The sequence below is a fragment of the Salmo salar genome, chromosome 22 (assembly GCF_965601325.2).
Source record: "Salmo salar chromosome 22, fSalSal1, whole genome shotgun sequence".
In the NCBI taxonomy this organism is placed as follows: domain Eukaryota; kingdom Metazoa; phylum Chordata; class Actinopteri; order Salmoniformes; family Salmonidae; genus Salmo; species Salmo salar.
The window spans coordinates 60,565,981-60,590,964 of record NC_138312.1 but is presented as its reverse complement, the minus strand read 5'-3'; positions in this window follow the sequence as shown (position 1 = coordinate 60,590,964).

Here is a 24,984-nt window from a genome sequence, read left to right as displayed (position 1 = left end):
ATGGAAGTAGGAAAGACAATCAACTGTTAGGGTTTTGGACAAGGCACAGAGGGTTGGGCTCTGTTCGTCTCTCCTCCAGGGCTGGTATCAGTTCTATTTAAATTTCAGTCAATTCAGGAAGTACACTGAATTTGCAATTATAATTCTCTTCAAAGATTTTCAATGGGTTGAACTTGGAATTACAATTGGAATTCTATCCTCTCCTCTATCTCCCCTCTAGCCTCTAGTTCTCCTCTATCTCCCCTCTAGCCTCTAGTTCTCCTCTATCTCTCCTCTAGACTCTAGTTCTTCTCTATCTCCCCTCTAGCCTCTAGTTCTCCTCTATCTCCCCTCTAGCCTCTAGTTCTCCTCTATCTCTCCTCTAGCCTCCTTTTCTCAACCAGCCTCTAGTTCTCCATCTCTCCTCTAGCCTCCATCTCCCCTCTAGACTCTCTCGCTTCTAGCCTTTATCGCTCATCTATCTCTACTCCATCTCTCCTCTATCTCTTCTATTTCTCTCCTCTAGCATCTATCACTCTTCTATCTCTCCTCTAGACTCTATCTCTCTTCTATCTCTCCTCTAGCATCTTCTAGAACCATTAGACTACTGTTCTGGTCCTCTCTTCTATAACAGACTACTGTTCTGGTCCTCTCTTCTATAACCATCAGACTACTGTTCTGGTCCTCTCTTCTATAACATTAGACTACTGTTCTGGTCCTCTCTTCTATAACAGACTGCTGTTCTGGTCCTCTCTTCTATAACAGACTACTGTTCTGGTCCTCTCTTCTATAACCATCAGACTACTGTTCTGGTCCTCTCTTCTATAACATTAGACTACTGTTCTGGTCCTCTCTTCTATAACATTAGACTACTGTTCTGGTCCTCTCTTCTATAACAGACTACTGTTCTGGTCCTCTCTTCTATACCATTAGACTACTGTTCTGGTCCTCTCTTCTATAACAGACTACTGTTCTGGTCCTCTCTTCTATAACAGACTACTGTTCTGGTCCTCTCTTCTATAACAGACTACTGTTCTGGTCCTCTCTTCTATAACAGACTACTGTTCTGGTCCTCTCTTCTATAACAGACTACTGTTCTGGTCCTCTCTTCTATAACAGACTACTGCTCTGGTCCTCTCTTCTATAACATTAGACTACTGTTCTGGTCCTCTCTTCTATACCAGACTACTGTTCTGGTCCTCTCTTCTATAACAGACTACTGTTCTGGTCCTCTCTTCTATAACATTAGACTACTGTTCTGGTCCTCTCTTCTATAACATTAGACTACTGTTCTGGTCCTCTCTTCTATAACATTAGACTACTGTTCTGGTCCTCTCTTCTATAACAGACTACTGTTCTGGTCCTCTCTTCTATAACAGACTACTGTTCTGGTCCTCTCTTCTATAACAGACTACTGTTCTGGTCCTCTCTTCTATAACATTAGACTACTGTTCTGGTCCTCTCTTCTATAACATCAGACTACTGTTCTGTTCCTCTCTTCTATAACAGACTACTGTTCTGGTCCTCTCTTCTATAACAGACTACTGTTCTGGTCCTCTCTTCTATAACAGACTACTGTTCTGTTCCTCTCTTCTATACCATTAGACTACTGTTCTCCGGTCTCTATATTTTCAACTTTCCATTTCACAGCTTTTCTCTTATTGAATTAAACTCCGATTTAAACTCCGATTTCCAGCTACTCAGAGGGGTGCTCAGGTGCCTGACTACTGGTGTGTGTGTGTGTGTGTGTGTGTGTGTGTGTGTGTGTGTGTGTGTGTGTGTGTGTGTGTGTGTGTGTGTGTGTGTGTGTGTGTGTGTGTGTGTGCGTGCGTGCGTGCGTGCGTGCGTGCGTGCGTGCGTGCGTGCGTGCGTGCGTGGGTGCGTGTGTGTGTGTGTCTTCGCCCATTCGCCATACCCGTTCACAATTCCTTAGCAGCTGTGATTCTATTTGATGGTGTAGTCTCCAGACATCCTGGCGACCTGGACAAACATTGAATACCACCTTTCATCTGGTGTAACTTCCCTGGATGTGAAGGGCTGTGCTGCCATAATCATCTGTCCCTCCCCTGTAGTCTCTCCATCACTCTCCATCTCTCCCCCATCTCTCCCCCGGGTCTCCCCCACCTCTCCCCTGTCTCTCTCCCTCTCTCCCCGTCTCTCCCCTGTCCCTCCCCTGTAGTCTCTCCATCTCTCCCATCTCTCCCCTGTCTCTCTCTCCATCTCTCCCCTGTCTCTCTCTCCATCTCTCCCCTCTCCCTCCCCTGTAGTCTCTCCATCTCTCCCGTCTCTCCCCTGTCTCTGCCCCATCTCTCCATCTCTGCCCCATCTCTGCCCCATCTCTCCCCCATCTCGCCCCTGTCTCTGCCCCATCTCTCCCCCATCTCGCCTCCATCTCTCCCCTGTCTCTGCCCCATCTCTCCCCCATCTCGCCCCTGTCTCTGCCCCATCTCTCCCCCATCTCGCCTCCATCTCTCCCCCATCTCTGCCCCATCTCTCCCCCATCTCGCCCCTGTCTCTGCCCCATCTCTCCCCCATCTCTCCCCTGTCTCTGCCCCATCTCTGCCCCATCTCTCCCCCGTCTCTCCCCCGTCTCTCCCCTGTCTCTTCCTCCCAAAAGCATATGGCGATTGCGTGGAGGCTGTTATGCGCTCGTGGAGTTAGGCCCTGAAGCTTAGGCTGATAGCCTAAAGTAATGACAGAAAAACCTAAATGTAGCCTATAGATATGAATTGCACAAGAATGATAGATTTATGGATTTTTGAAGGTATTGTTTTCTATTTTCTCCACCCTGTCTGGTAGTGGCTGGATGATGGCTGTCAGCTCTATCTGGTTGTGGCTGGATAATGGGTGGCTGTCAGACTGGTCATTAAAATAAATTGCAGGGCTTCTGTGGGGCTGGGGATAAGACAAGGGAGACAGGGGAAAGAGGGAGAGAGATATGGGAGAGATGGGGAGAGATGAGAGACAGGGGAGAGACGGGGGAGAGATGGGGGAGAGATGGGAAGAGAAGAGACGGGGTAGAGACGGTGAGAGATGGGGAGAGAGATGGGGAGAGACGGGAGAGAGGGAGAGAGATGGGGAGAGACAGGGGAGAGACAGGGGAGAGATGGGGGAGAGATGGGAAGAGATGAGACGGGGTAGAGACGGTGAGAGATGGGGAGAGAGATGGGGAGAGACGGGAGAGAGGGAGAGAGATGGGGAGAGACAGGGGAGAGACGGGGGAGAGACAGGGGAGAGAGGGAGAGAGATGGGGAGAGACAGGGGAGAGAGATGGGGAGAGACAGGGGAGAGACGGGGGAGAGACAGGGGGGTAATGGGAGAGAGATGAGGGAGAGAGAGGGGAGAGAGGGGAGAGAGATGGGGAGAGACAGGGGAGAGAGGGAGAGAGATGGGGAGAGACAGGGGAGAGACGGGGGAGAGACAGGGGGGTAATGGGGGAGAGATGAGGGAGAGAGAGGGGAGAGAGGGGAGAGAGATGGGGAGAGACAGGGGAGAGAGGGAGAGAGATGGGGAGAGACAGGGGAGAGACGGGGGAGAGACAGAGGGGAGAGACGGGAGAGAGATGGGGGAGACGGGGAGAGATGAGACGAGGTAGAGACGGTGAGAGACGGGGAGAGAGGGAGAGAGACAGGGGAGAGACGGGAGAGACGGGGGAGAGACGGGGGAGAGACGGGGGAGGGTGATGGCCTTCTGACAGCTCATGGCAGCACAGCCCTGGTTACACCAGATACAAGGTGATATTCAATGTTTGTCCAGGTCGCCAGGATGACTACAATATCGGCCACACGGTGAGATCTGTCACCATCAAGTAGAATCGTAGCTAATAAGGAGTTGTGGATGGCGAATGGGCGAAGGCAGGCACACAGACACACAGACACACAGACACACACACACACACACACACACACACACACACACACACACACACACACACACACACACACACACACACACACACACACACACACACCAGTAGTCTGGCACCTGAGCACCCCTTTGAGAAGCTGGAAATGGCCCCTTCACATCTAATATCCTGTCCTTACTGTGACACGAAGAGGAGGCATTTATTTCCTTGTTATGTTAACATTCAGTGGAAGTGACATGTTTCAATATGTGCAGTTATATGAAGATATGACAGGGACTTTAAAGAGGCAATCTGTCGTTGAAACAACAACGAGGCGATCTGTTTCGTTCAGAATTTTGCTTGATGGAGAAATATATACTATATTTTTTTTTTAAAAGACAAACTTATAGGCAGAGCTATGATGACTGACTATCCCATTATATCAAATGTATCTTTTTAAGCATATTTTGAGGCTATACGGTGTTTGTTTATGTTTACAACGTTTACAAACATTGGAGTAAAACAAGCGTATATTTGGGGTTCTGATTGGGTACGACGGTTAAACTACAGCTCATGACCCATTTATAAGTTATATTCTTTAAGAATCTGTGTATATATATATATCATTCATTTTTATAAGTCCAAAAACAAAGTAACAACTGCTGATGAGCCTTTTGTATTAAAATGTATGGCTGTAGCCTGGGCTTCACCCTTTAACCACAACAAGCCCTGCGAACCCTGGTGAATCACAGCCACGTCACATTGCACTACGCTCTGATGGCAGCGGTGTGATGCGGTACGACTCGTCTGCCAGGTGAACAATACTTACACACACACACACACACACACACACACACACACACTGTGTAAATGTGTACGAATCTCCTCTGCTCTCCTCTCCTCTGCTCTGCTCTGCTCTGCTCTCCTCTCCTCTCCTCTGCTCTCCTCTCCTCTGTCCTCCTCTCCTCTCCTCTCCTCTCCTCTCCTCTCCTCTCCTCTCCTCTCCTCTCCTCTCCTCTCCTCTGCTCTGCTATCCTCTGCTCTGCTCTCCTCTCCTCTCCTCTCCTCTCCTCTCCTCTGCTCTCCTCTGCTCTCCTCTCCTCTGTTCTCCTCTCCTCTGTCCTCCTCTCCTCTCCTCTGCTCTCCTCTGCTCTGCTATCCTCTGCTCTGCTCTCCTCTGCTCTGCTATCCTCTGCTCTGCTCTCCTCTCCTCTGCTCTCCTCTGCTCTGCTCTCCTCTCCTCTCCTCTCCTCTCCTCTCCTCTCCTCTCCTCTCCTCTCCTCTCCTCTCCTCTCCTCTCCTCTCCTCTCCTCTCCTCTCCTCTCCTCTCCTCTCCTCTCCTCTGCTCTGCTCTGCTCTCCTCTCCTCTCCTCTGCTCTCCTCTGCTCTGCTATCCTCTGCTCTGCTCTCCTCTCCTCTCCTCTCCTCTCCTCTCCTCTCCTCTCCTCTCCTCTCCTCTCCTCTCCTCTCCTCTGCTCTCCTCTGCTCTGCTATCCTCTGCTCTGCTCTCCTCTCCTCTCCTCTCCTCTCCTCTCCTCTGCTCTCCTCTCCTCTCCTCTCCTCTCCTCTCCTCTCCTCTCCTCTCCTCTCCTCTCCTCTCCTCTCCTCTCCTCTCCTCTCCTCTCCTCTGTTCTCCTCTGTTCTCCTCTCCTCTCCTCTGTTCTCCTCTCCTCTGTTCTCCTCTCCTCTCCTCTCCTCTCCTCTCCTCTCCTCTCCTCTCCTCTCCTCTCCTCTCCTCTCCTCTCCTCTCCTCTCCCATTGTGTTGCATGTTGAATCCCAGTGAAACGTAGCCTGCAGACCGTAGCCTTTTGTTCTTAACTGACTTGCCTAGTGCTGTATATAGATTTTTCTACTGTATTATTGACTGTATGTTTGTTTTACTCCATGTGTAACTCTGTGTTGTTGTTTGTGTCGAACTGCTTTGCTTTATCTTGGCCAGGTCGCAGTTGCAAATGAGAACTTGTTCTCAACTAGCCTACCTGGTTAAATAAAGGTAAAATAAATAAAAAATGTTAAAAAAAAAAGTTAAAGGTTCAATAAAAATCATTAAATCAGTGAAATGTAGCTTCCGCATAACTTGCTGGGTTTTTTTGTACGGCACTTTGTGACATTTGCTGATGTGAAAAAGGGGCTTTATAAATACATTTGATTTGATATGATTTAGCCTGCAGGAAGTTATCAGTGAAACGTAGCCTGCAGGAAGTTATCAGTGAAACGTAGCCTGCAGGAAGTTATCAGTGAAACGTAGCCTGCAGACCACTTCCCTTTGGTCAAATGCCTCGTCGTTTAATATGAGTTATATTGAGCTGTAGTAGATTACATTGCAAGGCAAGTGGCCTAAAGATTGACTAGCACAGTATGGAATACAACCAGTGGTGTAAAGTACTTAAGTAAAAATACTTTAAAGTACTACTTAAAGCGACCCGACCAAATTCACATAAAAAATGTGAGTTATAGATCTGTCATTCTCATTGAAAGCAAGTCTAGGAAGAGGCAGATCTGTTCTATGTGTGCTATTTCTATGCTCCCCATTCTGAAGTTTCATTTTTGCATCTCTTACTTTCTGGTTTTGTACACCAACTTCAGACAGCTGAAAATACTATATTTTTGGTTATGGACAATATGTTTCACAGTGGTTTAGATGGTACACTGATTCTCTACACAATGACTGCTTGTTTTGTCAAATACGGTAATGTCAGGTGCGTCGTAAAAAGTGGACCAAGGCGCAGCGGGTATCGGGCTCATCATCTTCTTTTATTTTAATAAACACTTAACAAAAATAACAAACAACAACGAAAAACAGTCCTGTAAGGCTACACAGCTATACATGGAACAACTACCCACAAAAACACTGACAAAAACCCCCTACTTAAATATGGCCTCCAATTAGACGCAATGAAGAACAGCTGCTTCCATTTGAAGGCCAAACAAAACCTGAACATAGAAATAGACTAAATAGACATTCAAACATAGAAATAGACAACATAGAACATTACCATAAAACCCAAGACACATAAATCAAACACACCCCTGCCACGTCCTGACCATACTATAATAACAAAATGATCACTTACTGGTCAGGACGTGACAGGTAAACTGAAATTAGGCAAAGTATTAGAATTATAGCAACCAGGAAATCGTGTGTATGTGTACTTTATATTTTTGACAACTTTTATTTTTACTTCACTACATTCCTGAATAAAATAATGTACATTTTCCCTGACATCCAAAAGTACTAGTTACATTTTGAATGCTTAGCAGGACAGGAAAATGGTCCAATTCACACACTTCTCAAGAGAACATCTCTGGTCATCCCTACTGCCTCTGATCTGGAGGACTAACTAAACAGAGAACATCCCTGGTCATCCCTACTGCCTCTGATCTGGTGGACTCACTAAACAGAGAACGTCCCTGGTCATCCCGTGCTGCCTCTGATCTGGAGGACTCACTAAACAGAGAACATCCCTGGTCATCCCTACTGCCTCTGATCTGGTGGACTCACTAAACAGAGAACATCCCTGGTCATCCCGTGCTGCCTCTGATCTGGAGGACTCACTAAACAGAGAACATCCCTGGTCATCCCTACTGCCTCTGATCTGGTGGACTCACTAAACAGAGAACATCCCTGGTCGTCCCTACTGCCTCTGATCTGGAGGACTCACTAAACAGAGAACATCCCTGGTCATCCATACTGCCTCTGATCTGGAGGACTCACTAAACAGAGAACATCCCTGGTCGTCTCTACTGCCTCTGATCTGGAGGACTCACTAAACAGAGAACATCCCTGGTCATCCCTACTGCCTCTGATCTGGAGGACTCACTAAACAGAGAACATCCCTGGTCATCCCTACTGCCTCTGATCTGGAGGACTCACTAAACAGAGAACATCCCTGGTCATCCCTACTGCCTCTGATCTGGAGGACTCACTAAACAGAGAACATCCCTGGTCATCCCTACTGCCTCTGATCTGGAGGACTCACTAAACAGAGAACATCCCTGGTCATCCCGTGCTGCCTCTGATCTGGTGGACTCACTAAACAGAGAACATCCCTGGTCGTCCCTACTGCCTCTGATCTGGAGGACTCACTAAAAAGAGAACATCCCTGGTCATCCCGTGCTGCCTCTGATCTGGTGGACTCACTAAACATACATGCTTAGTTTGTAAATGATGTCTGAATATTGGAGTGTGCCCCTGGCTATCCGTAAATACAAAAAAAACAAGAAAATTGTGCCGCCTGGTTTGCTTAATATAAGGAATATAAAATTATTTCAATTTGTACTTTTGCTTTTGATACTAAAGTAAATATTAGCAATTACATTTCATTTTACTCAAGTAGTATTTTACTGGGTGACTTTCACTTTTACTTGAGTCATTTTCTATTAAGGTATCTTTACTTTTACTCAAGTATGAAAACTGGGTACTTTTTGCACCACTGGATACAACCAGAAAGCCATACCTCATCAGTCCCCTTGTCATGCATTGTTCTAGCATTGTTCATTGTTCTAGCTTGTTAACCAGTGAGCCCAGGCATAGGAGGATCCTGGTAGGTTTGGTGCCGCTAAAGGCTCCAATCTTACATAGACAACCCATGTTCAAACCCGGGCCGTCAAACTGGCTACCCCATCTCTGATAATCGTTTTGAAGCGGAGAGAGGAAAGGCATCAAAGCCCATTAAACCCAACCCAATGGCAGGCAGGATTCTGCTGTTCAAACCACAGTCGTTCACACTGCATACAGTGGTAGATAGCTACCCAGCAACAAAACAGATCTGGGACCAGGCTAATCTTGGCTCTCTCTGCTAATCATTTTTGAAAGGAGGAGAAGAGGGAGATGTGTGACCAGGGAAGCCATGCAGGCAGGATCCTAGTAGGTTTGGTGCGGCCAGCCAAAGGCTCCCTATTGTCTCTGCCATGGGAGAAACCTGTCTGATCCAACTGGATGTCACGGTGTTTTAGCTGGCTGCCTGGCTGATCCGCCTGCCTGACACAGAGAGATGCCTTGTCTTCATTCATCAAAGGGAAAGAGTTCCCAGAGAAAACCAAACCTATGGTTCAAGGCCATAACCAACCACACAATAGAAGCGTTTCCTCTTTTTAATTTTTTTTTGAGTCTACTTCATTCTGTATTAATTCCTTCCTTGATGTATGAATTGCAATGCTAATACTCTAACATCTGTATAAAAAAATAATATTAAAAAATGTGTGCATTTTCCCACAAGAAATGTTTTCATCAAATTGATTAAAAAAAATCTGTGTGATGAAATTCCAATTTACCGAATAAAAAAAAAAATACAAGTCAAATGGGTTTCCCATCGAATTTTCAACTCTACTGATGGTTTTGTCACAAAAACTGGGAAACGTGCCCCCTCTGGTCTTGGCACGCTCTAGCCAACTGTCACGTCCTGACCAGAAAAGGGGTAATTTTGTTATTGTAGTTGGTCAGGACGTGGCAGGGGTGTGTTTGTTCTGTGTGTTTCGGGGGTTTGTGGGTAATGTTCCATGTATAGCTGTGTAGCCTTACAGGACTGTTTTTCATCGTTGTTTTTGTATAAGTGTTTTGTTTTGGTTTCCTTCTATTAAAAGAAGATGAGTATTCATATACCCGCTGCATTTTGGTCCACTTTCTACGACGCACCTGACAGAACTACCCACCAAACGAGGACCAAGCAGCGGAGAAAGGAGCAGCAAAGGAGCTATAGGGAGTCATGGACCTGGGAGGAGATACTAGCTGGAGAAGGACCATGGAGGAAGGCTGGAGAGGACCGGCAGTGTTATGTGGGAACACGGCTGGCAAGGAAGCCCGAGAGGCAGCCCCCCCAAAAAATGTTGGAGGGGGCACACGGGTAGTATGGCTAAGTCAGGTCGTAGACCTGAGCCAACTCCCTGTGCTTATTACAGGGAGCGATGGATCAAGAAAGCACCGAGCTATGCGGAAATGCGCACTATATTGCCCAGAAGCATTCAAAGGCCAGTGCAATTGGTTAAAGCTCCTCAGTATGGCCAGGCTATGTTGAGCACTCAGCCAGGAAGAGTTGTGCAGGCCGTATGCTCCAGACCTCCAGTGCATCTCCAGGGCCCAGTTTACCCTGTTCCTGCTCCTCGCACTAGCCCTGAGGTGCGTGTTACTAGGCAGGCGCCTCCAAAGCCAGCCCCACGCACCAGGCCTCCAGTGCGTCAGCCCAGTCCGGTACGTCCTGTTCCTGCTCCTCGCACTAGCCCTGAGGTGCGTGTCACCAGTCTGGCGCCTTCAAAGCCAGCACCACGCACCAGGCCTTTAGTGCGCCTGCCCAGCGACGCGACGCGCCTCAGCCCGAGGTCTCCAGCGACGCGCCTCAGCCCGAGGTCTCCAGCGACGCGCCTCAGCCCGAGGTCTCCAGCGACGCGCCTCAGCCCGAGGTCTCCAGCGACGCGCCTCAGCCCGAGGTCTCCAGCGACGCGCCTTAGCCCTGAGCCTTCAGCGGGGGTGGACAGGTTAGGTTGGGGACTAGGGCCAGAACCAGAGCCACCTCCGTAGGGGGGAGTATTGGGGAAGGGGGGTGTTTGCACAGGATCCGTCGGTGACGGAGGCCACCCTCCCTTCCCTCCCTGTAGTTTTGGGTTTTTGTTGTGGGGTTTTGTTTGTGTCTTATGGTTAAGGTGCATTCGGTGTCTGCACCTTTGGGGGGGGGGTACTGTCACGTCCTGACCAGAAAAGGGGTAATTTTGTTATTGTAGTTGGTCAGGACGTGGCAGGGGTGTGTTTGTTCTGTGTGTTTCGGGGGTTTTTGGGTAATGTTCCATGTATAGCTGTGTAGCCTTACAGGACTGTTTTTCATCGTTGTTTTTGTATAAGTGTTTTGTTTTGGTTTCCTTCTGTTAAAAGAAGATTAGTATTCATATACCCGCTGCATTTTGGTCCACTTTCTACGACGCACCTGACACCAACGTGTCGTATTATTGTTATTTGTCAAACAGCAGTCGAGCATCTATCATCAAGTCACCAGAATAAGACCCTCGATATTTATTGGAAAAGGAGCATCAAGCTCATCACCTTGCACTTTCACCACCCTGTGAAGTTCATCAGAACTTATTTCATCTGTAGCCTAATAAACTGCTTGCTTTCCTGAGGAGTCGTAGTGGGAGGACCACACAACATGCCATCTCATGACTTCAAGTTTACTTTGAACCAGTGGAGGCTCTTCATCGGAGGAAGGGGAGGATCATCCTCCTCAGTGAATTTCAAGAAGTTATCCCTTTTAGATAAAACTATAGTAAATATATCCACATGTCACAAAATAATTTATTAAAACACACTGTTTTGCAATGGTCTACAGTAGCCTCAACAGCACTCTGTAGGGTAGCACCATGGTGTAGCCGGAGGACAGCTAGCTTCCATCCTCCTCTGGGACTTCAATACAGAACCTAAGAGGCTCATGGTTCACACCCCCTTTACATAGACTTACACATTAATTATGACAACTTCCGGAGGACATCCTCCAACCTCGCAGAGCTTTTGTAGGATGTTCTGACATGTTGTCCACCCAATCAAAAAATAATAATAATTGTAGAGAGAGAGAGAGAGAGAGAGAGAGAGAGAGAGAGAGAGAGAGAGAGAGAGAGAGAGAGAGAGAGAGAGAGAGAGAGAGAGAGAGAGTTAAAACTAGCAAATGCAGCCAACTAGTTTAGCCTACTCAAACACTCGGCTCATTATTCATTTATTGCCAATGGGGCCCGCTAAACTGCTTTCTGACTGTTCACCGTACTTCATGATTGTAGCGGGTTTACTAATGCGTTAGTTCTAGTAGCTATATTGACTAGCTATGGCGTTAGCTAATATGGTGACAACAAGTGAAGGGAAAAGGTAAGAGGAGGAGAACGCGTAGATAGTTGCGAGAAGGAATTATGTATACAACGAGCAAAGAGATCATACCGTTTTCAGTGGTGTAAAATACTTTCAAGTACAACTTAAGTAGTTTTTTTTTGTATCTGTACTTTACTTTACTATTTGAGAAGATGAGAAGAAGGCACCGGAGGGGATGACTGCCGTTTTATGGGCTCTCAAACCAACAGCTAGTTATTTCACGTTGTTTGTAACTTCTTTTGTACATAATGTTGCTGATACCGTCTCTTATGACCGAAAAGAGCTTCTGGACATCAGAACAGCGATTACTCACCTCAAACTAGATAAAGAATTTTTCTTTAATGAGTCGGATGAGAGAGATTTATTCCAGATACACGACAAGGCCCTCATCCCCGTCATTTGCAGGAGGAAGAGACAGAGATATCGCGGAAGGAGATCGGGGTGCCTGGTAAGGAGCCGGCAATGAGTGGCTAATCTGCCTTTGCCATCGGTACTATTGGCCAACGTACAATAGCTGGATAATAAAGTGGACAAACTACAAGCAAATATATCCTACCAACAGGGCATTAAAAAACTGTAATATCTTATATTTCACAGAGATGTGGCTGAACGACAACATGAATAACATACAGCTGGCGGGTTGTACACAGTACCGGCAGGATAGAACAGCAGCCTCTGGTAAGATAAGTCGTGGCTGTAGTCGTGGCTGACAAGTCGTGGTCTATGTATATTTGAAAACAACAGCTGGTGCACGATATCTAAGGAAGTCTTGAGGTTTTGCTCGCCTGAGGTAGAGTATCTCATGATAAGCTGTAGATGCTATATACCAAGAGAGGTTTCATCTATATTAGTGCTGGCACTAAGACCGCACTCAATGAGCTGTATACAACCATAAGCAAACAGGAAACCGCTCATCCAGAGGCTGCGCTCCTAGTGGCCGGGGACTTTAATGCAGGGAAACTTAAATCTGTTTTACCTAATTTCTACCAGCATGTTAAATGTGCAACCAGAAGGAAAAAATCTCTAGATCACCTGTACTCCACACACAGAGCTCTCCCTTGCCCTCCATTTGGTAAATACAACCACAACTCTATCCTCCTGATTTCTGCTTACAAGCAAAAGCAAGAAGCATCAGTTACTCAGTCAATAAAAACGTGGTCAGAAGAAGCAGATGCTAAACTACAGGACTGTTTTGTAGTTTAGTTTAGTTTTTGCACAGACTGGAAAAAGTTCTGTGATTCTTCCGGTGGCACTGGCTTTATCAATAAGGTCATCGATGACGTCGTCCCCAAAGTGCCTGTACGTACATACCCCAACCAGAAGCTATGGATTACAGGAAACATTCGGACTGGGCGAAAGGGTAGAGCTGCCGCTTTCAAGGAGCAGGACTCTAATCCGGAAGCTTATAAGATATCCCGCTATGCTCTCCGACGAACCATCAAACAGGCAAAGCGGCAATACAGGACTAAGATTGACGCTCGTCGGATGTGGCAGGGCTTGCAAACTATTACATACTACAAATCGAAGCACAGCCACGAGCTGCCCAGTGACACGAGCCCACCAGTCGAGCTAAATTACTTCTATGCTCTCTTTGAGGCAAATAACACTGAAACATGCATGAGAGCATCAGCTGTTCCTGGACGACTGTGTGATCACGCTCTCCGTAGCCGATGTGGGTAAGACCTTAAAACAGGTCAACATTCACAAGACGGATTACCAGGACGTGTACTCCCAGCATGTGCTGACAAACTAGCAGATGTCTTCACTGACATTTTCAACCTCTCCCTGTCTGAGTCTGTAATACCAACATGTTTCAAGCAGACCACCATAGTCCCTGTACCCAAGAACACCAAGTTAACCTGCCTAAATGCCTACTGACCCGTAGCACTCTGTAGCCAAGAAGTGCTTTGGAAGGCTAGTCATGAATCACATCAACACCATTATCCCAGAACCCTCAGGGGTGCGTGCTGTCCCCACCTGTACTCTCTGTTCACTCATGACTGCACGGCCAGGCACGTCCCAAAAACCATCATTAAGTTTGCCGATGACACAATAATGGTATGCCTGATCACCGACCAAGACGAGACAGCTTATAGAGAGGAGGTCAGAGACCTGGCCGTGTGGTGCCAGGACAACAACATCTCCCACAATGTGATCAAGACAAAGGAGATGATTGTAGACTACAGGAAAAGGAGAGCACGTCCCCATTAACATCGACGGGGCTGTAGTGGAGCAGGTTGAGAGCATCAAGTTCCTTGGTGTCCACATCCACATTTGTAAGTCGCTCTGGATAAGAGCATCTGCTAAATGACGTAAATGTAAATGTAAATGTAAACTAACATGGTCCAAGCACACCAAGACAGTCGTGAAGAGGGCACGCCAAAGCCTATTCCCCCTCAGGAGACTGAAAAGATTTGGCATGGGTCCTCAGATCCTCAAAAGGTTCTACAGTTGCACCATTGAGAGCATCCTGACTGGTTGCATCACTGCCTGGTATGGCAACTGCTCAGCCTCCGACTGCAAGGAACTACAGAGGGTAGTGCATACGGCCCAGTACATCACTGGGGACAAGCTTCCTTCCATCCAGGACCTCTATACCAGGTGGTGTCAGAGGAAGGCCCAAAAGATGGTCAAAGACTCCAGCCACCCTAGTCATAGACTGTTCTCTCTGCTACTGCACAGCAAGCGGTACCGCGGCACCAAGTCTAGGTCCAAGAGGCTTCTAAACAGATTCTACCCCCAAGCCATAAGACTCCTGAACAGCTAATCAAATGGCTACCCAGACTATTTGCGTTGCCCCCCCCCCCCCAAGCTGCTGCTACACTCTGTTTATTTTCTATGCATAGTCACTTTAATAACTCTACCTACATGTACAGTCGTGGCCAAAAGTTTTGAGAATGACACAAATATAAATTTTCACAAAGTCTGCTGCCTCAGTTTATGAAGAGTGATCAGATGAATTGCAATTAATTGCAAAGTCCCTCTTTGCCATGCAAATGAACTGAATCCCCCCCAAAAAATATTTCCACTGCATTTCAGCCCTGCCACAAAAGGACCAGCTGACATCATGTCAGTGATTCTCTCGTTAACACAGGTGTGAGTGTTGATGAGGACAAGGCTGGAGATCACTCTGTCATGCTGATTGAGTTCAAATAACAGACTGGAAGCTTTAAAAGGAGGGTGGTGCTTGGAATTATTGTTCTTCCTCTGTCAACCATTGTTCCCTGCAAAGAAACACGTGCCATTATCATTGCTTTGCACAAAAAGGGCTTCACAGTCAAGGATATTGCTGCCAGTAAGATTGCACCTAAATCAACCATTTATCGGATCATCAAGAATTTCAAGGAGAGCGGTTCAATTGTTGTGAAGAAGGCTTCAGGGCACCCAAGAAAGTCCAGCAAGTGCCAGGACCGTCTCCTAAAGTTGATTCAGCTGCGGGATCGGGGCACCACCAGTACAAAGCTTGCTCAGGAATGGCAGCAGGCAGGTGTGAGTGCATCTGCATGCACAGTGAGGCAAAGACTTTTGAAGGATGGCCTGGTGTTATGTAGGGCAGCAAAGAAGCCACTTCTCTCCAGGAAAAACATCAGGGACAGACTGATATTCCGCAAAAGGTACATGGATTGGACTGCTGAGGACTGGGGTAAAGTCATTTTCTCTGATGAATCCCCTTTCCGATTGTTTGGGGCATCCATAAAAAAGCTTGTCCGGAGAAGACAAGGTGAGCGCTACCATCAGTCCTGTGTCATGCCAACAGTAAAGCATCCCGAGGTCCTAGAGGCTTCTAAACAGATTCTAGAACACTCCTGAACATCTAAACATCTGAACTCTAAAATGTTCATGTGTGGGGTTGCTTCTCAGCCAAGGGAGAGGGCTCACTCACAATTTTGCCTAAGAACACAGCAATGAATAAAGAATGGTACCAACACATCCTCCAAGATAAAACTTCTCCCAACCATCCAGGAACAGTTTGGTGATGAACAATGCCTTTTCCAGCATGATGGAGCACCTTGCCATAAGGCAAAAAATTATAACTAAGTGGCTCGGGGAACAAAACATCGATATTTTGGGTCCATGGCCAGGAAACTCCCCAGACTTAATCCCATTGAGAACTTGTGGTCAATCCTCAAGAGGCGGGTAGACAAACAAAAACCCACAAATTCTGACAAACTCCAAACATTTATTATGCAAGAATGGGCTGCCATCAGTCAGGATGTGGCCCAGAAGTTAATTGACAGCATGCCAGGGCGGATTGCAGAGGTCTTGAAAAAGAAGGGTCAACACTGCAAATATTGACTCCTTGCATCAACTTCATGTAATTGTCAATAAAAGCATTTGAACTTATGAAATGCTTGTAATTATACTTCAGTATTCCATAGTAACATCTGACAAAAATATCTAGACACTGAAGCGGCAAACTTTGTGGAAATTAATATTTGTGTCACTCAAAACATTTGGCCACGATTGTACATATTACCTCAATTACCTCGACTAACCGGTGCCCCCGCACATTGACTCTGTACTGGTACCCCCTGTATATAGAATTGAAGTCGGAAGTTTACATACACCTAAGCCAAATACATTTAAACTCAGTTTTTCACAATTCCTGACATTTAATCCAAGTAAAAATTCCCCCCGTCGTAGGTCAGTTAGGATCACCACTTTATTTTAAGAATGTGAAATGTCAGAATAATAGTAGAAAGAATGATTTATATCAGCTTTAATTTCTTCGTTTACATACACTCAATTAGTATTTGGTAGCATTGCCTTTAAATTGTTGAACTTGGGTCAAACGTTTCGGGTAGCCTTCCACAAGCTTCCCACAATAAGTTGGTTGAATTTTGTCCCATTCCTCCTGACAGAGCTGGTGTAACTGAATCAGGTTTGTAGGCCTCCTTGCTCGCACACGCTTTTTTCAGTTCTGCCCACAAATGTTCTATAGGATTGAGGTCAGGGCTTTGTGGTGGCCACTCCAATACCTTGATTTTGTTGCCCTTAAGCCATAACTTTGGAAGTATGCTTGGGGTCATTTCTCTTTTGGAAGACCAATTTGTGACCAAGCTTTAACTTCCAGACTGATGTCTTGAGATGTTGCTTCAATATATCCACATACTTTTCCTACCTCATGATGCCATCTATTTTGTGAAGTGCACCAGTCCCTTCTGCAGCAAAGCACCCCCACAACATGATGCTGCCACCCCGATGCTTCACGGTTGGGATGGTGTTCTTCGGCTTGCAAGCGTCCCCCTTTTTCCTCCAAACATGACGATGGTTATTATGACCAAACAGTTCTATTTTTGTTTCATCACACCAGAGGACATTTTTCCAAAAAGTACGATCTTTGTCCCCATGTGCAGTTGCAAACTGTAGTCTGTCTTTTTTATGGCGGTTTTGGAGCAGTGGCTTCTTCCTTGCTGAGTGGCCTTTCAGGTTATGTCGATATAAGACTCATTTTACTGTGGATATAGATACTTTTGTACCTGTTTCCTCCAGCGTCTTCACAAGGTCCTTTGCTGCTGTTCTGGGATTGATTTGCACTTTTCGCACCAAAGTACGTTCATCTCTAGGAGACAGAACGCGTCTCCTTCCTGAGCGGTTTGACGGCTGCGTGGTCCCATGGTGTTTATACTTGCATACTATTGTTTGTTCAGATGAACGAGGTACCTTCAGGCATTTGGAAATTGCTCCCAGGGATGAACCAGACTTGTGGAGGTCTGCAATTTTCTTCTGAGGTCTTGGCTGATTTCTTTTGATTTTCCCATGATGTCAAGCAAAGAGGCACTGAGTTTGAAGGTAGGCCTTGAAATACATCTACAGGTACACCTCCAATTGACTCAAATGATGTCAATTAGCCTATCAGAAGCTTCTAAAGCCATAACATCATTTCCTGAAATTTCCAAGCTGTTTAAAGGCACAGTCAACTTAGTGTATGTAAACTTCTGACCCACTGGAATTGTGATACAGTGAATTATAAGTGAAATAATCTGTCTGTAAACAATTGTTGGAAAAATGACTTGTGTCATGCACAAAGTAGATGTCCTAACCGACTTGCCAAAACTATAGTTTGTTAACAAGACATTTTTGGAGTGGTTGAAAAACGAGTTTTAATGATTCCAACCTAAGTATATGTAAACTTCCGACTTCAACAGTGGACTCACTATTGTTATTTTACTGCTGCTTTTTCTTCTTCTTACAACTTACAACTGCATTGTTGGTTTTAAGGGCTTGTAGATCTTGAGGTAGTCACCTCATACAACTACTTGGGAGTATGGCTAGACGGTACACTGTCCTTCTCTCAGCACATATCAAAGCTGCAGGCTAAAGTTAAATCTAGACTTGGTTTCCTCTATTGTAATCGCTCCTCTTTCACCCCAGCTGCCAAACTAACCCTGATTCAGATGACCATCCTACCCATGCTAGATTACGGAGACGTAATTTATAGATCGGCAGGGAAGGGTGCTCTCGAGCAGCTAGATGTTCTTTACCTTTCGGCCATCAGATTTTCCACCAATGCTCCTTATAGGACACATCACTGAACTCTATACTCTTCTGTAAACTGGTCATCTCTGTATACCCATCGCAAGACCTACTGTTTGATGCTTATTTATAAAACCCTCTTAGGGCTCACTCCCTCCTGTCTGAGATATCTATTGCAGCCCTCATCCTACACATAGAAAACCCGTTCTGCCAGTCACATTCTGTTAAAGGTCCCTAAAGCACACACATCCCTGGGTCACTCCTCTTTTCAGTTTGCTACAGTTAGCGAATGGAACGAGCTGCAACAAACACTCAAATTGGATAGTTTTATCTCAATCCCTTCATTCAAAGACACAATCATGGACACTCTTACTGACAGTTGTGGCTGCTTTGTGTGATGTATTGTTGTCGCTTCCTTCTTGCCCTTTGTGCTGTTGTCTGTGCCCAATAATGTTACCATGTTGTGTTGCTACCATGTTGTGTTGTCATATGTTGCTGCCTTGCTATGTTGTTGTCTTATGTCTCTCTTCATGTAGTGTTGTCTCTCTTGTTGTGATGTGTGTTTTGTCCTATATTTATATTTATATATTATATTTATTTAAAAATGTTTAATCTCAGCCCCCGTCCCCGCAGGAGACCTTTTGCCTTTTGTTGTTATTGTAAATACGATTTTTTAACTGACTTACCTAGTTAAATAAAGAACATTTCACTGTAAGGTGAAACACCTGTTGTATTTGGCACATGTTGTAACGGTTGTTGTCGGATTTAGACAAAAATGCAGCGGGGAAATGTGCACTCATCTTCTTTATTATAAACAAACACAACACTATACACAGCATAATCTCCCACAAAGTACTCAACAAACACATACCTATATATAGGACTCTCAATCAGAGGCAACTAGAAAACACATGCCTCCAATTGAGAGTCCAACCCCAATTAACAAAACATAGAAATACAAAAGACTAGACAGAACATAGAAATACACTAACACAGAACAGTGCCCAAAAACCCCCGGAATACATACATCAAATACCCTACTAAACAAACCACCACCCCGAACCACATAAAACAAATACCCTCTGCCACGTCCTGACCAAACTACAATAACAAATAATCCCTATTACTGGTCAGGACGTGACACATGTGACAAATAAAATTTGATTTGATATTTATATTTTTAACTTTAACTTTTACTTTACTACATTCCTAAAGAAAATAATGTAATTTTTTCCCTGACACCCAAAAGTATTTGTTACATTTGAATGCTTAGCAGGACTTGACAATGGTCCAATTCACACACTTATCAAGAGAACATCCCTGGTCATCCCTACTGCCTCTGATCTGGCTGACTCATTTAACACAGATGCTTCATTTGTAAATTATGTGTGTGCTATCCGTAAATAAATAAAAAACATGAAAATGGTGCCATCTGGTTTTCTTAATATAAGGAATTACAAATTATTTATAATTGTACTATTACTTTTGATACTTACGTATATTTGAGCAATTACATGTAATTTTACTCAAATAGTGACTTAACAGATGGGTTGTGTGTGAATATAGCACTGTGCCATGCCAAGGGATGGTCTGCGTGGAAGATGTTCCCATTTTTTATAATAGTCAGCAAAAAGTGTCTCTTGATTTTCCATAAAGGGGCTTCATTTTGTGCTCTTTTTACACAGTACCCTGTGTACTCTTTACATACACAGGGTACTGTATTTTAATTACCTCTGAACATCGGGAGGCAGCATCTCTCCTGCCATTGTTGGGCTAAAGGGCTTTGACACCTCTCACTTGACACATCAGTCCTAATTGAAGTTGATTCAAGCTTGCTTAATTTAGCATTCAGTCCTTATAAAGTAATGTCATGTATTTTTTTTCTTGGCTTTGGAAATAAAATATAGCTTCAGACTAAACATTACTCACTCAGTTCCAGGTTGGTGTTTTCAGGTTCCTGTTGTTTTCCAGAGCATTTTCTGTATAGCTTTGGAATAAAAATCTTTCGTAGTTGTAAGCCTTCCAGGTTATTCCGTAATTCCCTCCAAAATCAGGTTTTAGGTTTTGAGTTTTGTTTTGGAGGGAAGGTTATGTTGTAGAGGGTAGCATCCTGCATATGCTCCTGACAAAATATCCAAGTTTATCTAACTCTATCTTTTTTAAGAACATGCTGAAAATGAAGGAGCTCATCTGCTCATTACCTCACCTCTCTCTCTCTCTCTCTCTTCTCTGTCTATCCACAGTTTTATGATTTTACAACAGGTCATAAATACCTGGTAGAAACTGCCATGCAGTATTGAGAGAGTCTAAGAGAACAAAGACTTATTTTGTTCAAAACTCCTAATCCCCAACATGGGAGAACTAAACAATATTTCTACTTTTGAGAATGTGGAAATGGTCCGTGGACACTTAAGGGACAGTTATGACGAGTGTGTTTTCATTTGGTGATCTCATGAAGGACAGGGAACACACATAACTGTATGACTTAAAGTGTACATTTTCCAGCTGTCAAGTTTACATGTAAGTATTGTGAAAAGTATATGATTAAATATAAAACTATTTGTGAAAAGATGTAATGTGATTATTAACCTTCTAAATGAGAGTATGGGTTTTCATATAAAGATTAACCAGTCAGTGGCCACGCCCACGTGAGCATAGACATTACGTTGGCGTCATGGAACCACCCTTTTCTACTCCAGCATATAAAACCCACTCCTACGGTAAGCCAGACGTCTCGAATGGTTAAGAAGTCAGATAATGCCGGGACAGAGTTCCCACATTGGAATGGCAACAATTCTATAGGCCATCAGAGACCATACAGCTGTAGTTTGGCTACATGGCTGGAAATGGTTAAACTCTGAGACTATCGATCACTACAGAATAAGAGCAAATCTTAGATGTATAATTACTAGTCTGCAGCTAGAAATTAAGTAAGTCTAGAACAAGAATACCGACAACCGCCGAAGCATCTATTCTATGAGGATGTATCTGAATGGTACTCTGAGGTATCCATTCTAACCACCTACAACCACAAAAGACATTGTGACTTCTGGGAAAGAGACTGATGATGATCGAGTGTTTTCAACGGGGAGGCAACAACGACATCCAGGCGTAAGTATGTACATTGCAATTTCTTTCAGAATGAGCGGCCGTTCATTTGCAAAGGATTAGCATTTCAATGAATATAATTATAGACTGTGTCTAGTGAGCCCATTTTGTCTTTCCCGCTCTTTCTCACTCCCCACCCCTTTCCTTTGTCTTCCAAACAGTCATATTAGCTTAGCCTACTAGTGTCACGTGTGCTCCCTCTCAGGCCTCTAGGTCACCAGGCTGCTCGTTAGGGCGCACACCTGTCACCAGCATTACACGCATAATGATACTCACCTGGACTCCATCACCTCCTTGATTACCTGCCCTTTATATGTCACTCCCTTTGGTTTTATCCCCAGTCGTCATTGTTGCCGTTTCATGTCGGTGCACTGTTCGTGTTTTCTTGTTTTGTTCATTTATTCATTAACCTGTTGGGGATAGGGGGCAGTATTTACACAGCCGGATAAAAAATGTACCCGATTTAATCTGGTTACTACTCCTGCCCAGTAACTAGAATATGCATATAATTATTGGCTTTGGATAGAAAACACCCTAAAGTTTCTAAAACTGTTTGAATGGTGTCTGTGAGTATAACAGAACTCATATGGCAGGCCAAAACCTGAGAAGATTCCATGCAGGAAGTGGCCTGTCTGACAAATTGTGTTTCATCTTGGCTCTTTTTATTGAAGACTGAGGATCTTTGCAATAACGTGACACTTCCTACGGCTCCCATAGGCTCTCAGAGCCCGGGAATAAAGCTGAACGATATCGAGGCAGGCTCTGGCAGAAACACATTATCGCTTTTGGCAAGTGGCCGATTCAGAGTACTATGGGCTTAGGCGCGTGCCTGAGTCGACCGAATGCTTTATTTTCTTTCGTCTGTTTACCTAAACGCAGATTCCCGGTCGGAATATTATCGCTTTTTTATGAGAAAAATTGCATAAAAATTGATTTTAAACAGCGGTTGACATGCTTCGAAGTACGGTAATGGAATATTTAGATTTTTTTTGTCACGAATTGCGCCATGCTCGTCACCCTTATTTACCCTTTCGGATAGTGTCTTGAACGCACGAACAAAACGCCGCTGTTTGGATATAACTATGGATTATTTTGAACCAAACCAACATTTGTTATTGAAGTAGAAGTCCTGGGAGTGCATTCTGACGAAGACAGCAAAGGTAATAACATTTTTCTTATAGTAAATCTGACTTTGATGAGTGCTAAACTTGCTGGGTGTCTAAATAGCTAGCCCTGTGATGCCGGGCTATCTACTGAGAATATTGCAAAATGTGCTTTCACCGAAAAGCTATTTTAAAATCGGACATATCGAGTGCATAGAGGAGTTCTGTATCTATAATTCTTAAAATAATTGTTATGCTTTTTGTGAACGTTTATCGTGAGTAATTTAGTAAATTCACCGGCAGTGTTCGGTGGGAATGCTAGTCACATGCTAGTCACATGCTAATGTAAAAAGCTGGTTTTTGATATAAATATGAACTTGATTGAACAAAACATGCATGTATTGTATAACATAATGTCCTAGGTGTGTCATCTGATGAAGATCATCAAAGGTTAGTGCTACATTTAGCTGTGGTTTGGGTTTATGTGACATTATATGCTAGCTTGAAAAATGGGTGTCTGATTATTTCTGGCTGGGTACTCTGCTGACATAATCTATTGTTTTGCTTTCGTTGTAAAGCCTTTTTGAAATCGGACAGTGTGGTTAGATTAACGAGAGTCTTATCTTTAAAATGGTGTAAAATAGTCATATGTTGGAAAAATTGAAGTTTTTGCATTTTTGAGGAATTTGAATAACGCGCCACGGGATTACACTGGCTGTTGAGTAGGTGGGACGCAAGCGTCCCACCTAGCCCATAGAGCTTAAATGTATTCACTCACTGAACTTGCTTCCCGACTCTCAGCGAACATCGTTACAGAATGACGACTCAACAAAGCATCAGGGAGTGGTTTTTGTTGTTGTTATTTTTGCGTTGGAGGTGATGTCGGGTCCGGGTGTTGGAGCCGGAGCTACCTGGGAGGCCTCAGCCGGTTTGTAGGCTCCCATGCCTCAGCCGGTTTGTAGGCTCCCATGCCTCAGCCGGTTTGTAGGCTCCCATGCCTCAGCCGGTTTGTAGGCTCCCATGCCTCAGCCGGTTTGTAGGCTCCCATGCCTCAGCCGGTTTGTAGGCTACCATGCCTCAGCGGGTTCGATAGGCTCCCATGCCTCAGCGGGTTCGATAGAGCTGCCTAAGCTGGGTGAACAAGTTCCTGTGCCTCAACCGAGGCACCTGGGGAGGTCTCAGCCAGCTCATCAGGCTCTCACTCCTTAGGATTGTGCGTCCTGCGGCTGGAGCCGAACGCTCTGAGGAGGGGGTACTGTCACATATGCTCTCTCTCCGGTGCTCTAGGTCGTCATGCTCCCGCGCCTCAGCCGGATCGACAGGTTCACACGCCTTAGCAGAGGTGACCGGTCCTGATCCCCGGGATCGTCATCTTGGTCGGCGTCATGCGGCTGGAGCAGGCGCATCAGGGAGAGGTTACTGTCACATACATGTCGGTGCGCTGTTTGTGTTTCTAGTTTTGTTCATTTATTTAATAAATGTGTTCACTCCCTGATCTTGCTTCCTGACTCTCAGCGTAAATCGTTACAGCTAGGGACTTTTCTGTCATTGTTAGTAACCAATATCTACTGTTTGTTTGATGTATTTCTGTGATTATTTAGTTAGTAAATAAATAGTTAAGCCAATCTGTATATTGCTGATTCATTATGGAAACTAGGGTTCGCGCAGATAACCAAGAATTTTACGACGTTTGGAATGAGACTAATGAGGTAACAATTAATAATTCATTAATTGAAGACTAATTGATCAGATATTAAAATATCTGAGAAGTTATATTCGGAAAATTATAACTTTAATCTCAACGTTTTCCGTGGGGCCCTGACTTCTTAGTTAATTAATGTTTACATGATTAGCTTAATCGCATAATAATTAAAACTAGAGAACTAATTTGATATAAATAAGTCTTCAAATGTAATGATAGTCCACGACACGACATTACTTTATCATTGACCTCAACCCAGAGTCTCTCAGAGTGTTCACAGTCAGTCCACTGACACCCCTATCAGACCACAGCAAAATCACAGTCTACTTGAACAGAGCAATAGTCAATCATGAGCCATCAAAGCCAAAGGAACTAAGTAATATTAAGAAATGCTATAGATGGAAGGAATGTAGTGTGGAAACCAACCAAAAAACTATTAGGCAACAACAAATTCAATCCCTTTTAGACAACTTCCTGGACAAAACGTTCCGCTGTAATAGTGAAGGTGTAAACTTGGTAGTAGAACATCTAAACAGTATATTTGACCTCTAAACTTCCCTATCAAATCTAAAAATGTCAAACAGAAAACCCTAGAAAATGAACAACAATGACAAATGGTTTGACGAAAGGATACAAAAACCTAAGAAAGAAATGTCACTTTTGTTAATTATCTATTTCACTTGCTTTGTAAACATATGTTTCCCATACCAATAAAGCCCGTTAAATTGAATTGAGAGAAAGAGAGAGAGAAAGAGAGAGAGAGAGAGAGAGAGAGAGAGAAAGAGAAAGAGAGAGAGAAAGAGAGTGTGTGTGTGTCACAACGTCCACAGAAGGTGGCGCCTCTCCCCGGTCGGGTGGTGCTCTGCGGTCGTCGTCGCCGGCCTACTAGCTGCCACCAATCCATGTTTCGGTGTCTTTTGGTTATGTCTG